The sequence below is a fragment of the Stegodyphus dumicola genome, chromosome 4, assembly GCF_044657685.1.
Source record: "Stegodyphus dumicola isolate Sdum_Otavi_A_Nest chromosome 4, ASM4465768v1".
Classification (NCBI taxonomy): Eukaryota; Metazoa; Arthropoda; class Arachnida; order Araneae; family Eresidae; genus Stegodyphus; species Stegodyphus dumicola.
This window is the reverse complement of record NC_140771.1, coordinates 185,297,533-185,314,459: the sequence shown is the minus strand read 5'-3', so window position 1 is coordinate 185,314,459 and position 16,927 is coordinate 185,297,533. Positions and strand designations below refer to the sequence as shown.

Here is a 16,927-nt window from a genome sequence, read left to right as displayed (position 1 = left end):
CAATAATACTTTAGTTAACCGAAAGCTCAAAATATGGTTCAATATTTAATCATAATTCAATGAACTAAAATGACTATAACATTTACCTGTATTTATGTAAGATAACATTAAGTGTCATCAGAAAGGCTACCGTTTTTAATGTAGGTCTCTCCGCTGTGTACATTTGCAGAATGATTAGTTGTGGTCATCAGAATTTTAACATTTTGAATTTCAAAATACGAGTACAATTTGTTATCTGTATACTTTCTAACGATGTAAATGTTTAAAAAAAAACAGATGTTAAAGATATGAACAATGATCTATACTGAAATCGATTGTCCAGTTTTAAAATTAAATTGAATATTTAGTTTCGAAATCTCAGTAGAAGCATCTTCTTCCTATATCACGAGTCTGAAAAATAGTTGTCACAATATATATTCTAAGGATATACATTTTACAGTTATAGCTAGTTCAGACTCTAAATATTTAATACAAGTTATTTAGAATTTGGATGTATAGTGCATAAATTTTGCTTTCATATTTTAATATTCTTTCGTTTTTCATTATATGGAAATTTAATTAAAAAGGTTTGTCACAAATCTAAATTAAAACATGAATATATTAAACTGCAGTTAAAAGGAAGAACAGTATAACAGTATGCTAAAATACATAAAAGCACTTTTCTTTCAAATAAAACGTTAAATAAAAAAGAAATTTCGTCCGAAAAAATAACACAGAATTAAAAACATTATATTTGAGACTAAAACGAAAACTTTAAGTCTTCTGCAATTTGATTTGTGAAATCTATGTAATTAAAATTATGATTGAATCAATTAGAAATGTATTTTTAAAGAGATTACCCTATAAAACTAGACAAGAATGGCCCTATACAGTTTTCATACTTAGTTATTTGCTCACCCATATGAAAAAGGGAAGAAAATTTCTGAAAGGAAATTGCAAGTAACGAACAACATGAAACTTGAGATTTTACTTTAACAGTTTTGTTGAAGGGATGAGACAACAGGATATACTAAGAGCATGTAAATTGTTTCTGCTGTCCCGTTCGGTAGCTTTATTGTTTATAATTTAAAGCTAACGCTGAAGATTCATTAATTTGAATAATTAAAGGATGATTTGAGAAAATAGAACAGTACACCTCAAGAAATATAAGCAAATGTAAGACAATGTTGACATGTTATTATTACAAAATTTATGCGACCCTATGATGTCTAGCTAACCTACTATCTTTTTCCAGGATACTGATTTCTTAGTTTTACACAATACAAGGGTAAAGGTCACTGTTTTTACTTAAATAATCCCATTTTAAGTAATGCTCTGAGATTTTTAACTGGTTCAGTTTTAAATGAACAGAAGAAACAGTAAAATTACATTTGTGGCATCATTTTACGAGAACAAATATTAGGTGAAAAACAGAAAAATACAGTTTTAGAAATATCTGTTTCGAATAAAAAAAAATATTAATTAATGTTAAAGAAATTTAAAATGTTTCTAACAACATTAAAAGAAGGTATTTGTTGTTGTTGTAACTAATCTCACTCGTCTGGTATCAGAACAAACCAACAAAATTCATCGCTACAAGGAGGAAGATTTGCCTGCGCCTGTCGTTTGCAAGAGCCTTGAAAACCCACCTCTCATACCCTACCACGAACCTTTCGAGAATGCTTTCGGCTCACTGCATTATTTTGAGTGCCCATATCCCGCGCAGACACTATACATTTATAAATATCTATGCCAACTCCGAGATTCAAACCCGGGCCCTTCGGTGCGATAATCAATTTACTAACCCCGTTGCCCGTTCGATGACAACGAAATACTATCCAACGATCGAAAATTTAATAAACCATTTAAAAAAATAAATTTTATATTATTTATATTTAATTGCTTTGAAAATGAATGTTATGAAATCCCAGTAAGCTGATACTTTTAATTAATTGAAAATGGATTTTTTGGACTGAGGTATGAATTATTTTAAGCAAAAATAAAATAATTTGTAAGTAAATATTTACAAATATTTATGCCAACTCCGAGATTCGAACCCGAGCTCTTCGGTAATCAAAGTCACAAACCACGTTACCCGTTCTGTAGCAAAGAAAATACTGTCTAACAATCGAAAATTTAATAACCTGAACCTTGAACCTGAGATAACCTGAACCGATTGGTCTGAGATATCAATTATTTTAAGAAAAAATAAAATACTTTGTAAGCAAAAATAGCAAAGTATAGGGACGTTGATTTTTTTTCCTAATAGAGGGCACAAATAACATATAAAAATAAAATTTCTGCTTTTGGGTTTAATGAAAAGCAATTTATAGTGGATCAAAAGAAATTTTCTAAAATTTTATTTATAACTAAAAAACTGAAATCCCTAATTTATAGATATACAACCTAATTATGAAGATGTAAGATTACAAGCTCATTATGTAACTTTAAGCAGATTATTCAGATTAAGATACAGGCAGAGTATGAAGAGCACAGGGAAGAATATATTAGGTTGTAGAGACATTAGGTATTTTTTTGAAAGCAGGAGAGATAAAAAATGAACAATGCCCTCGCCGGGACTCGAACCACGGATCTCTTGAATATGCTTCGAGCGTGCTGACCACTACACCACGAAGGCATGCTAAGAAGGTGGTGATATATACCTTATATACTTCCCCTTTTGAAGGGCTTTTTTTTAGAGAACAAAATCGTCAAATCCTGGTGGAGAATCATCATTCACCCACTTTTAGTACGAGCGCCACTGTCGAGACGTTAGGTATTTTTGAAGCAAGCAGGAAAGATGAAAAATAAGCAATGCCCTTGATGGGAGTCGAAACACGGACCTCTCGAATACGCGTCGACTACTACACGACGAAGGCATGCTAAGAAGGCGGTAGAAATGACTTAATGTTAAATTGCTTGTATATTGCAAAACCCCCCACAAAAATGCCTTCTTTGAAAACTTTCGGAGAGTCACTAGCTCGTATCCGCGTTGTATATACCCACGAAAACCACGAAGTGAACCATTAGACTCCCTTATTGCCAGGATCAAACCTCCTGTATTCAGCAGGTTTAATCGCTAGGCTACTGTTGAAACACGCAAGAGTTTTTTTTTTTTTTTTTTTTTTTTTTTTTTTTTAACTGTAGTATATCACTTGAGGGTGCTTCCCACGTTCCTAAGGTGAGGAATACATTTGTAGAGGAATTTCCATAAGAAACTGGCTCATGTGCACGTTCCGCATAGGAAAACTACCAAAATGCCGTACAGAGAGCCCATTCAATGAGATTCGAATCTCGGACGGAAGTATCAATGTCTAACGGCTTTACCACTCAGCCGCTTGTGGGCCATGTAAGAGAGGATAGTTACCATTTTATGAAGCAGAATATCAGTGTTTTGAACCCAAGAAAATAAACGTAAAAATGCTCCTGATATTCGATAGTGAGGAAACAAAGCTTATTATTTATACTTCAAAACAGGAAGCAAACGAAAATATTATATTTCCACAGCAAACTAAATGATAAGAAGGTGTACGTTACAAGGATGAAAGAGAAAAAATCCTCTCTAAAAGAAATTGAGAAGTTCTCTTCAATATGAAATGGGCTTACAAACTTAAAAAAAGCTTTTTTCTGACACATGCGAATAGAATAGAGAAGCACTGAGGAATATACCAAGCGACAAGAGTAACATTAAAGTGAAGAGAAGAATGCAGTTTCTTTGGCTGGTTTCTAAGGTAACATCAGGAAAGGTAGTAATTCCATTTCCATCAGTTCGCAAGAATTTCGACGAAAACGCATTGCTCTGGATTCTTCAGTATGGCAGTGAAGTATTTCATACATGAGTGGAGAAATATTTGTTGCTTCGGTATTTTATATATGTATATATACAAGTTTTTTTCTGAAAATTCGATTCATAAAACGAGTTGAAACATCATATTATTTTATTACTCTATTAAGTACCAAACTGTCTAACTCAAATCGCCCAGCATGTTGAAATGTAAAACTAAATCTTTGTACAAATGAAAAAGAAAAATCTGATTTCTCATAATGTTACTAATTTCCAAAAGTGAAGTTGGCTTTCTTGCATTTCATTTATTATTACTACTGTTGTTACTACTATTCACTGAGGAAGGAACCCTAAGCAGCAATGTAACCTAATTTAAAGAAGGTTTTGTTAGTTTTAAAACCTGGTGTTAGTTTAATACACAACAAACACGAACAATGTAACTATTTTATGATTATCTCCTTTGTTTATTTCATGAAATCTGCTCCCAGAGTATACAAACCAATCAGATATAGGTTCAAATTTTGCATTCTTATTGGTGTTCATTAAAGTAACGGATATTTAGAATTAGCACTGAAGAGACAATGGGACATGGAAAGGAATGACTGACTGAAAGAACAGAGATAAATAAAGAGAGGATATTTTATTTTAGTAGAAATTAAATCAGTTATTCAAATGCTATGAGAGCTTCTGCTACAACAAAATGAAAGAATGTACCCTAAATAATAGGAAAGATAGAAAAATGTTCGTAAACATATCAGTAGCTAAACACGATATTCCTGTATCTATGCCCAGTTTTCAGCATAAGTACTAAGCATACTTGAATTTTTATGTTTCATCATATTACGTTTACTTCTTTCTTGGCCCAAATTTTGTAATTTACAGCAAATTATTTCTTTCTGTAACTATAATAAAATGTTTTGGCAACAGTGAATCGTGAGCAGTTACAGAAGCACAACAGAATGTGTGCTTTAGCAAACGTATTCATGACAAATTGGAGAGTATGACCTGATGTCATCCATACGCTTGGAAATTTTTCCTTTTATATAACTCAGAAATATCAGTAACCACTTGCTCAGTTTAACATTTACATAGTTAACTTTTATAGATCTTATATTAACTTTTATACTGAGATATTTCTTTAGCAACTCTGTACTACCAAAATTTTTCTATCCTTCATTTGATTGTTTTGAATTCGTTTCTCTAGATTGTCGTTTTTATTTCTTTAATTTCTCAATCCTGATTTAAATGAGTTTTTAGAAAGTCCATCCGCCAACAGTTTACGAAGTAAAGTAATTTGTTTTGGTTTGCCTGATTTTATATTGCTTGTTCAGAAGTTAATTGGTATTTCTTTCTGTTTCTTTCGAAATCTCTTGCTAATGACCTCTGAATTTGCGGAATTGTTGTTAACATTCTCCTTTTTTTGGCATTCAGAAGACTGAAACTAAACTTATAGCTTTGTTTTAATCTTAACGCAACCGTAACAATATATGCGGCATCATGGAAAGAACAGCTACTTCATTAAATACACACAAATGCAAAAGCACAAACAATTACAAAAATTCATAAAACGCATAAATTATTCGAATCCACACACGTATGGTGATTCATTACCAATAAAATCATTTCACGCCAGACGTAACTAAATTGAATAAGCATATCGCAAGGAATCTGCGAACCATTTAACAATGATTTGTTAAATGTGTAAACCATCTTTTCAAAACACGAAATTTCGTTGCCGCAGTATTTCAGTACTCCATTTATTAATAAAACACCATGTCATTTTGTGGTTTTCTGAACAAAATGTTTAATATGAAGGACACTTCTGGCTTGAAAGTATTCAATAGCGATTCAGTTGGCAGTTGGTTATGGTTGGGAAGCTGGTAGTTCCCAACCAGAATTTAATATGGAGTATTCACATATTCCATATGCATATATTAATCTTCTTTAAAAAAAGGAAGAAGGATTTTTGTCATTGCACTAGAGAATTTCTTAAAGTTTTATGCTCTCGCTGGGCACCACGGGTTATCAGTCTGCTTTTGCACTCACTCCTGTGGGCAAAACGTTTCTCTCATTTTAATATTTAAAAACAGCACATCTTTAGAATTTCCAATAGAGCGTTGGGGGTTGCCATATATTTGTTTCTTCATATTCCTTGTTTCTTTCGAAACTAGGCACAAATTCGGACATTTGCCTGAAAAGGTTACTGTAAAGAAGGAGAAAAGTATATAATTATTTTAAGAAGTCTAGCAAGTTTCATTTCATGAACATATTTAATATTTATTATTAGGCATCTCATGACTTATAGGCACGTTTTTAAAATTGATGATAAAATGTTAAAAAAAGTATTTTTAAGAATTTAGTTTTTTGCTTTTCAATCACTTGGTTTGCTACTCAGTAAAAGAAATATAAAGTTTAAAAGTTAAATACCTTATATTTTATTGAATGGCAATACTTCGGTGAGTGGAGATAATAAGTTTTCTGCCTAAATCAATACCAACACATCACTTTGAAAATTTGTAGATTAAAACTAAGATATAAATAAATATAAACTAAAAGATACTTTCGAACATTATTTGCAATTCTCACTTTCAGACCACTAAGCATGTTAAAAAAAATTCGTTAAATTTTTAGTGCCATCTACTGTCCCGTTTGGGACTGTGCAAGGACCGTCCCAAGGTAGCTGGTATTTTTTAGGAAATTCTCTCACTCGCATCAGATACATAATCAGGCCTTGTCACCTTCGTTTCATCGATGTCCTGTAGCTCTCGTGTCGTATCGGCTCTTCATCTTCTCCGTCGCCAACTTAACTTGCTCTTGAGCAAAATTGTGAAACGCTTAAAACTCTGCCTGGAGGCCTTGAATGTACCCCTCAGGCGATAAAGGCGCAAACGGAGGGAATTGAAATAAGAGATCCCCAGGCAAACGAATCTCACGACCGAAGAGCATACGGAATGAGGAATAATTGGTAGTCTGTGGTAACTTCTGGTCCCAGTCTTGTCAATTTGTTGAAACCATCAGCGAGAAATTGTTAAGGATTGTTCGATTAAACTTCTTTAGCGCGCCATGTGTCGTTTGGTTTTTATCTATGTCGAGTAGCTTGGTAGAGTACTGCTACCGTGCTCTTATACCTCTTGATGAAGCATAGGATACACTTCAGGCCATTTTGTGAAGTATTCAATGAAAAGAGTATATATTTATTGCTGTTAGAAGAGCGTGGCAGATGTCGCAGGATACTGACGGTACGACATTTGTTCGAAATTAAAATGATTAGATTTACAACCAGCTGTCATTATAGATGTCGTCAAGCTGTCAGATTCCTTGGCGACATCATCAGAAACCCTTTTATCGATTTGTCGTTGAGAACAGGTGTCGTTATTCGACCTGGTTTCCACAGTAGAAATACGTTCTTTAATATATCCAACTTTATTTTCCATCTAGTCTAGTCTGCCTTCCATAGCCTCGAATTTGTTTTCTATTATGTCAGTAATTTCTCTTTTCATTTCATTTTGATGTGTTTCAATCTCTTCTTGAATCGCTTTATCTTCTCTTTGCCCGCTACCACTTCTAGTTAAAGGATTCTTGTTTCGCTGTCATCTCGTTTTTGAATGCAGCAAAGGTTATCACGAGCTGCTTAGTTGCTATTATATCACTCTTGTTACCGGCATTCAATTCCACTTTTGATACCAAAAATTGTTATGTGGGTACGGATTGGTAATGGAATGAATGCACACAGAATCGATGAGAGCGTGATAAAATTTATTTTACCAAAGCAAACCTTTTACAATCCTGGAATTTTCCCCGAATCACTTCAGCTCATTTTAGCATCACTGAGCACAATCAGTAGTTACTTTCCAAGCTTCTAAGAACCCTATACACTACGCAATTCTAAACCCATCTAAAGAGCGAAGCATCAGTACCCAGATATCGCAATACTCCGAAGTCGACTCTGATCATTTGTACTACAGTTTTACATATATTTGCACTAACATTATTTAAATATACACACAATTCGTAAGAATATATATATATATATGTACCTATATATTAGGTACTCATAAATGGATAAAATACAAGTATGTATTAACTCTAAAGGTTTAAATTAGCAGAGCGTTGAGCCCAAAGAATTTGCCGAACGTGAAGGCTTTTAACGAAATTAGTTTCATGTGCTGAGGAAATATTTTTCCTTGAAATTTTGAATAACATTATCGCCTCGGTTGTTTACAATTTTGTACAATAAATGTAAAGATATTTAACTTATCTCAAGAAAAAGTAGAACACCTGTGTTTCCTTTTAACTTCGCCCTGGCTGTTTGAGCTCAAAATTTGATTAGATAAATCCGACCTTTAGTCCATTTCTTTATTTATTGTTGTAAAATAGATTCAAATAGACAAAGCTAAAATTTGCCAGTTAACATTCACAAACTTTACAGTCGTCAGTGTCAGTGGAAGAAATATCAATAAATATTATTATATATTCTATAATCTTAACTTTACGGTAGAGTGCACTTTATTGTTTCAGATACTGGTAGAACTCGGCAGGATACCTGAATTTTACCATTGGTTATGTAGTCACATTTTATAAATTATCCTATCCTAATTAATTTGGTTTGGTTTGGTTTATGCGATTACGGCAAAACTTCAAAGGTTATAGACCTAAAGGAAGTGATACCTTCGTGGATGACTTTGTAAGGGAGGCTGGCACGTATACACGTTGCGTATGGGGAAAACCACGAAATTGCTTATGCAGCCAGCCCTTTCGTGTCATTCGAACTTCAGACAGTGTTAGGCGACATTACAGCTCGGCCGATGGTGAGTCTATCCTTTCCTGAAGTTCTCGGTATATTTTAATTGTGCTTAGTATAATAATGCAGATCTCACATAATACAGTTGCCATTAAGTACCTCTTGTCCACCAAAAGCTCCTAGATATAAAGAAAATCTATTAGTTACTCTGTAAGAATTATGTTAATTTTATTAACAGTTAAATTTTAAGTTCCTTTCAAATTCTTAACTTCAAATGTACTTCTTTATTATTATGGCAGTCGTTATTGAAACAGCGCCAAGATTATCGATAAATCGCCAAGTCGGCAACCATTATCACTGCTCATCACGTGAAAAGCTTAGAGAAAAGTATACATTATCGTTGATCTTGTATTGTATTTTTTAAGGCAGCGTTTATTAAAATTTTCAGAAGTAGAACACTTTTTAATGTTCACTTTTTACGTGTGATCTTTGGGTTCAAAAATTAGTTATTTATGAGAATATTAATTTGCTTCGAATAATACTTTAGAATTAATTCAAAATTTCTTAAAATAACCTAAAAAGGGTATTTAAACATGATTTAAAATTTAATTCGATGAGTGGTGCTGCTGTATGTTATTGTATATATTTGATTTTATGGACGTAAGTTGGGCTTTACTCTTATATGCGCCCTAAGATCACCAAATGTGACGATATGAGCTCTGCGCTGGTTTTTGGCGCGATTACGTGCTGTATGGCAAACCTTTTGATGCTGAAAACTCTTTTGCTGGACTGGTTTAATTGCTAGAGGGTTCGTGTCGTGCGTGTTTTAAAATGGCCTATGTTGCAAAGAGAGACGTGGTTGCAAGAGGGTATGGGAGATTATTTTTTGTGGCTGTGCATGATAGAAGTTAAGAAAACGTTGATGCAGTGTATACAAGAGTGGATTGAGCCTTGTACAACTATTTTTTCGGATGGCTGGAAATCTTACAAAGATTTAGGAAAAGAAGGTTTTGAACATTTATTCGTGAACTATAGTATGAATTTTGTGAATAGCGAGCCTGGCTGTCATATAAATACCGTAGAGAGTACGTGGCGGCATGTTAAAGCTACGTTCTGCTGTCCGAAAAAATATCCATTATGGTACATGCATTTAGTTTTATTGTTTTTATTTTGTAGAATTTTATGTTCATTGTTTTTTACTATGAATGTCTTTTGGTATTGTTGTTTTTTGAATTATTTGTAATTTATTTTAGTTTATTTTGTTGATTTGTGCGCAATGCCTAGATTGCGCAATTCGTAGATGTTCTTTTAAGTTTAAACAGAATGCTCTGTACATTGTATTCTTTGAAATCTATTGTTGTTATGTTAATTTATTAGAACGAGGTGTGCGTAGTTCGTAGATTCCTTCGTTTCCTATTTTGTGCAATTCGTAGACGTCTTTTGAAGTTAAAACATATCGCTGTGTACATGGATTTTTGTCAAATATTTTTGGTTAGAAACTTTACGTTTTTGCTATCTAAATTTTTTGTTTTTGTTTCGAATTTTTAGCTTAAATTGCGTGTTCAAAATGTGGCTTTTGCATGGGCAAAACCGTGTTTTTGGGGACATTTTAGGCTTAAAGTTTGAAATGTAGACAAAAAATTTAAATATTAATATGGGACCCTGGAGTAAGTTGAATCCTCATATCAGGTTCCACATCCATTCTGTTGCAGTATTTATTTTTTCTTGACAAATAAGTTAAGAGCTCCAGTTAGCACATATAGCTAGTTGCAAATGATAAAAGTACCAGTAAGGCTTTTTGTAACAAATTGCGATACTCATCCGTTAAACTGCACAGAATTCCACTAACGGCATTAGTTTAAAACTTTTTTTCCAATAATAAATCAGATGTCATTTCAATAAAAGTTTAAATTTTTTCTGATGACATGATTGAAGTTTTCATTAACAATTAATGAGTTTTTAATCCACAATGAATATTGATATTTAATCAGTTGTTCGTTAAAAAGTGTTAATTAAAGGATTCACTCAAACCTTTTAGGTGTTGAATAATTTCTCCAATAATTTTTTTATTTCAATACCTTTTCTTCTGAAAAGTATTTTACAGTTGGAAAGCAAAGTCTTTGTTCAAAAATTGTTCAAAATTGTATCATTTTCTTAAAAAGCAAGAAACTTTTCTTGAGCAGTAAGTACAATTACTTGTGTTCTCTGAAGGGTTAAATTAAATTCCTTGATTTTTGTAAAAATGCCGTTTAATTAGGCAACTGAAAACTGCCAATTTCGACCAATAGTCAGTTTCTCAATTCAAAATTGTATTCCAAGCAAGCACTTCGTCCTTTACCTCCAAAATACGGGTTAGTATATTTTTATTACACGAGATAACCATCGGACTTCGGTATGTAAAAGAATAGATGTATGTTCTCTTTTTATATCCTCACAGATTATTTTGAATTTTGAATAAACGATTATTTAGTGGTCGAGATTTTATGAAGTTAATCATTTAAAAAATCTCATCAAGAACAATTTTATAAAGGGGGGAACAATTTTTCGCAGCAAGTAACTGCCTATGGATCATGCAGTGGCAACTAGAACAGTTTTGGGGATATTTTTAATGAACTGTACTGCACCGTTAATGATGCCGCTCATTGCCTTTGCTCCATCGGTATAGTAGATATCAATACATTTGTTCCATGGTATTTCTCTTCACGAAAAGATTTAAGAAGATAAAATACTATTTCCGCTCCAAAGGTACGTGTTGGTAGAGATTTACAGAACTGAAGATCCTGCAATAATGTGTTTACGTGTTGATTCCTAACAATTGTAATTAATATTGCAAGTCCTGCTATATCGGTATATTCATCCATTTGTAATGAAAACGTGCATATTTTCAAAGGAATAGTAAATTCATTCTTTATATTCTCTCCTAAATCTCTGATACGCTGAGTTACCGTATCATTCGAAAGTTGTGTCTTGGCAATTTCTTTTGTTGATTTGTCATCTAACATACATTTTACTATCTCCATAGCAGAAGCTTTAAGAAGATTTCCCACAAGTGACATTGTTGAAGTACGTTGAGCTCTGTGATATCTGAGTGCGTATTAAGCCTCAGATGATTTTCGTTTATCGTTTTTGTCGTTTGGACCATAAAGATTATAAAACGTTTTAATTTAAAACGTTAAGCGTAATATGAAACACAAAGATATTATTAATACAATAATGCCTGGATTTTAAAGCTTTAAAAACAGAAGCATTTCAATATGTAGGCGGTTAAAATGAGAAAATATCACACACAATGACTATTCGTTTTGAAAGTTTATTTGTGATCTGCATTTTAATTTATTAGATAAATATAACCACATTGATTTTTTATTAATATATTTTATTAACATTTTATGTTTATTAATATGAATTTTGTAAAAAAATTAACTAAAATCAAATGTATACTTTGTATCAAACCTTTACGTTCCTTACAGAACTTTATGTATTTAAGTGTAGTTCATCATTATTTATTTTTAAATCAGTAATTAATTACATAAATCCTGCGTTTAATTCTGCTCACCTACGCATAACAGTAAATACTGAAACACATAAGAACAACTTATTTTAAGTAAGCAATCACATTTATTCTCAATTCTGAAGTTTCTATATACACTCACTTCCAAAAGTTAAGCACGATGATGTAAAATGAAAAGAAAAAAAAAATCAACAAATACTGCTTTGAGTGACACAAAATTCGGCAGGAAAGTAGCATTTATATTTATGCATAAAACAAAATCAATAATTATATACAGATATGAAAACAATATTAAATTTTTGTAGGTTTTCAGATAACGACATACTGTAGAATTAAACAGAATTATTTATAAAGTGAAAATAAGCAGCATAAAATGAAAAAAAGGGCATTAATAGGGTATGTGATCCCCCCTAATCTGTATACACGGTTTACACCTTGTGACCATGCTTTCAATTAGGTGGCCAACTACCGCAGAACTAACCAATCACCATTTTTCTTGTAGAGCAGTTTCCAGCTCAATAAGAGTGGATGGAAGTAGGAAACGTGAAGATACAGCACGGCCGAGAGCATCCCGAAGATTTTCAATAGGATTAAGGTCGGGCGAATATGCTGGCCACGACATACGCGCAATCCCTTCACTCTCCAGGTAATCATCGACGATGTCAGCTCTATGGGGACGTGCGTTATCGTCTATTAAAACAAAAGTAGGGCCAACTGCTGCAGCGTACAATCTCACAATGGGTTCTAGGACTTCATCTCGATACCGGAAAACAGTCAAAGAACCCCGTTTAAAAATGTGCAGGTCGGTGCGATATTCTAATGAAATCCCTGCCCACACCATAATGCTTCCGCCTCGGAATGCGTGATATTAGTGATGTTTTGGGTCAGACACATTCCAATTGACATGTTCCCGGCACCACTGTAATCGTGCCTCTCTTGATTGGACGGATAGAGGAACGCAAACTCGAGTTACCCGGGGGTTCAGTTCACACATATGTAATCTTCGGTGTGCAGTAGCTGCAGATATCGCCTTACCAATGGACGCTGTCACACGTGTGGAGGTCGCTCTGCGATTCCGCTTAGCTACAATAGTAATATATCGATCTTCCGCGGGGGTTGTAACCCTTGGGCGACCGGCTACGGGTCTTCGGACAACTGTTTATGTGGTTTGGAATTGTTTCCACAAACGTGAAATTACAGAATGATGAACGCCGAAGAAAAGAGCAACATCTGTGATCGACTCTCCTGCTTCAATGCGCCCCACAGCACGCCAGCGCTCAGAATCTTCCATTCGCCTTCTGGAAGTCATAGAAACACGTATGTCTTGAAAACAAATTGTACGAAAGTTTTAAACACCTTTTATCAGCACTTACAACCAACTTCTGTAACCCTTCATAAAGTTGGCTTCTTATAAGACTGCCTTTTTTGCATATTTCTTGACATGAAAGCGCGACTAGCTGTTATCTAACATATTTGCGTACTTCCATCTACCTCTGCAGCGAATTGCATCCTCTTCAATTCTGATTGGCTTCCGGAAATTAGCATTTATCTCTCCGTGCTTAACTTTTGGAAGTGAATGTATAAGCATACATACATAACGATTTTAAGCGTCTTCAAAGTTAGCAAGTTCTATTCTTGTCTAATCATAATTTTTTCACACAATTATTTGGAATGCCCATTATTAAAACATAGAACAAATTTTGTTACCAAGGGCCCAAATCATTGTATTTAAATTACAAATATCCTATTTTACTTCGTGTCATTACGTTAATTAGGTTATTTCTTCCTTTTTTTTTTTTTTTTTTTGAAAATATAATTTCCAAGGGATATAATAATAAGCAACCAACACTCCAGGATTGTAAAACTTACACCTTATGAGTACTTTATCATAAAGCTGCTTCAAAACCTGTAGCCTGCAGATACTCTATATTTTATTTCAAATTCTTTCTGGTATCAAAACAGTATGTTTCTCAACAGAAGTGAAAAATGTAACATTAAAAGTTTTTCAAAAATAAAAGTAATTTCACATATAAAACCTGGAGAATATAAAGTTTCTTGTCAAGCTTTATCCCTCGTAAGTAACAGCACTATTTAAGGCGGCTGGCGGAAGTGATGAAATCTGGGTAGTTTTTTCCTTCGCAAGACTACGCCATCTTAATTTATTTGATTTGCTGAAAAAACGACTATACTCAAGTGGTAAATGTTTTCCAAAATGTTGCTGTCAGAGTATTAGGGGATTTGTCTAAATCCTTTAGTCCGTTAACAGTACATCAAGCAGTCAGATCCAAGTAAATCTCATAATAAGTTTAGTAAAATTGTACGTGTGGATTACTAGATTGCCGCTTGATACGAGATTTTGAAGATACTAGTAGCGTTTGAGCAAATGTTTGTACACACACTAGACAATGAATTAGAAACCTTTGAGATTTTCATTTGAGTGCATACTGGGGATAACGTATACAAATATTTTATTTATAACGTGGGTTACACGTGGCTAGAATGCTAGTATAAGTAAGGTGTGAAAGTGTGTTTCAGGATGAATGAAGTAAAATGGGAAAAACGACATATCTTTCAACACTTGAAAAAGGACTTATTGTTCGTGCCCGTTAATCAAGGACTTTAATATAGATGACAGCAAATATCACTGTGTTCCCAAAAGCAGTTACATCAAAGGTTTTCAAAAGTTAGAATCAGTACCCACAGTCCTTCTCTAGAAGATGTAACTGCAGTTCGAATACAGTTTTTCAAGAGAGTGTTTGGTGTCGTCTTCGACGAATTCTACGGAAGAACAGGGACTCTCTTGTGCTTCAACTGACACAGATCATCAAACAAGGCTCTTACCAACAGATTTCAGCTCTACCCATGCGCAGAGAATCGCAGAGGATATTAATGCACAGTCGGGTGCCTGTGAGAAAACCACTCATTTCTGCTGCCCGACAAGTAAGAATTCGTTTGCAGTGGTGACGATAAAGAAAATACTGGACATCTGAAGATTGGAAACACGTAATGTAGCTGGATGAATCACGCTTACACCTTATTTTACACTGCTAGAGAATATCGTATTTGGCAACTCCATCTCGCTTTACTCGCACTGTGCAAGGATCTGGTGGAAGTAACATGATTTGGGGCATGTTCTACTGGCACGGAAATGGTGTCCTGCTGTTCCTCGTGGGTAAACAAACAGCCATGAGATTTCTGGATATACTGGCAGATCAAGTGCGCCCTGCAATGTTGAATTTCTACACTGATGGCGAAGGGTACTTCATGGACGATAGTGCAGGAAGATGATTGTGACAGAAGGTTTCAAAATTGGTTCGCTGAACATCAATCTGACCTCCAACACATTCCCTGGCCCCCGCATAGCCCGGATCTTCACCTCATAGAAAATGTATGGTATACGGTGGAAAGACGCATCCGACAGCACTCTCTTCTTCCATCTAATTTACAAGATGTAAAACGCTGCATAGCTAATGCATGGAATTCTGTGGACGTAAATGCTATCCAGAAGCATGTAGACTCGAAGCCCAAACGAGTCAGAGCAGTTATCCTTGCAAAAGATTGTCCAATAAAATATTGATCTTGGGTTTACAATTCATTGGCCAGTGTGTGTATATGAAAGCGAGAAAAAAATCGCGATATGAACGATATGAAAGCGAGAAAAAAATCGCGATATGGCGATAGATGGGCAAATGTGTTTAGAGAAGATTAAGCTGAGGTTTTTGGATTGTAAGATACAAAGTGCTTCTGCCTTTTCGTAGCCACTTTACGTTATTTCAATCAGCTGAGATAAAATTGTAATTATTCGGTTTTGCGTTATTGTTGCCGACATTAAAATTTGTTACGTCAGTCAAAGATTTGAAGCCAGCTTTGATTTAAATTTAACTGCGTAGTCTCCTCTATTCTACGCTCCTCTATTCTACGCTTTATATTTGAAACTGTCTTTTACATTCCTTTCTTCCCCATAAGTGATGGTTAATTATGTTAGCACAAGAAGTGCTTTTATATTCAGCGTTCTATATTAAAAAAAGATTATTTAATATTTTCAAGTCATTGTAGTTGTTTCAGACACAGAGATAAGTCGCTTTATGGCTGTTTGGGTTCGTGTACAAATCCTACAACGTGTTCGTGTAGACATTTGGCCAAGCAAAGAGTATCCCCGTAGAACTTCTACAATAAGTAGGATATTCAAGTTAACAACACAACGATGTTGAAATAGTGTGGAAAAGGTAGAGAATCTGCTATTGGTTTGACCGAAGAAGAAGCAGTTCAAAGTAAATACCGTGATTAAGGCGACCACCTGAGCTACTGACTTCGATTTTCAAGTGACGATGCCAGGTTTTCTAAATAATTACGTCTTCAAGTTTGATTAGCCAGATGACTTCTCGATGAGGGTGGTAGGAAAAATTACATAATGGTAGAGAAGACTAAGGCCCCAAACCAAGCTACAAACTCATGAAAGATTGAAGTCTGTGCAAATGTGTAATCTGTGCATCTGGAAATTTCAAACTAAAGCCACTCATTGTATATCATTCAGATACTTAAGAGTACTCAAGGACGATAAAATTAAAATATTCTATGTTATGTTGAAAGCAGCCCTAAGGCTTGGATGAAAAGGAAGTCTTTTGTGGAGTATATTCGCCTGGTGTTTGGTCTGCTGTTAAAAAAACATCCGGAGGGATGTAAGCCTTACAAGCTATTCTTGTACTTGATAAAGCTCCTGCAAACCCACCTACTCTCGTAGAGTTCAAGTTTATCATGATTTTCTGCCTTTGATGTAGCATCACCTCTACACTAACGTTCATAGACCTGCAAGTGATTTCAAATTTTTAAAATGTTAATTTCACTACACACTTTCTCCCATATTTTGAAGCAACGGAGATCACCTCACCATTCACGATTTCTAGAAGAACCA

The 16,927-nt window shown here is 34.3% G+C and overlaps 1 protein-coding gene across 2 annotated transcripts in view; it reads left to right on the top strand.

The window, feature by feature from the left end:
* The window catches only part of LOC118201867 (cell adhesion molecule Dscam1-like), a 476,421-nt gene that overhangs the window by 30,841 nt on the left and 428,653 nt on the right, over positions 1-16,927 (top strand). The window lies entirely within an intron of this gene.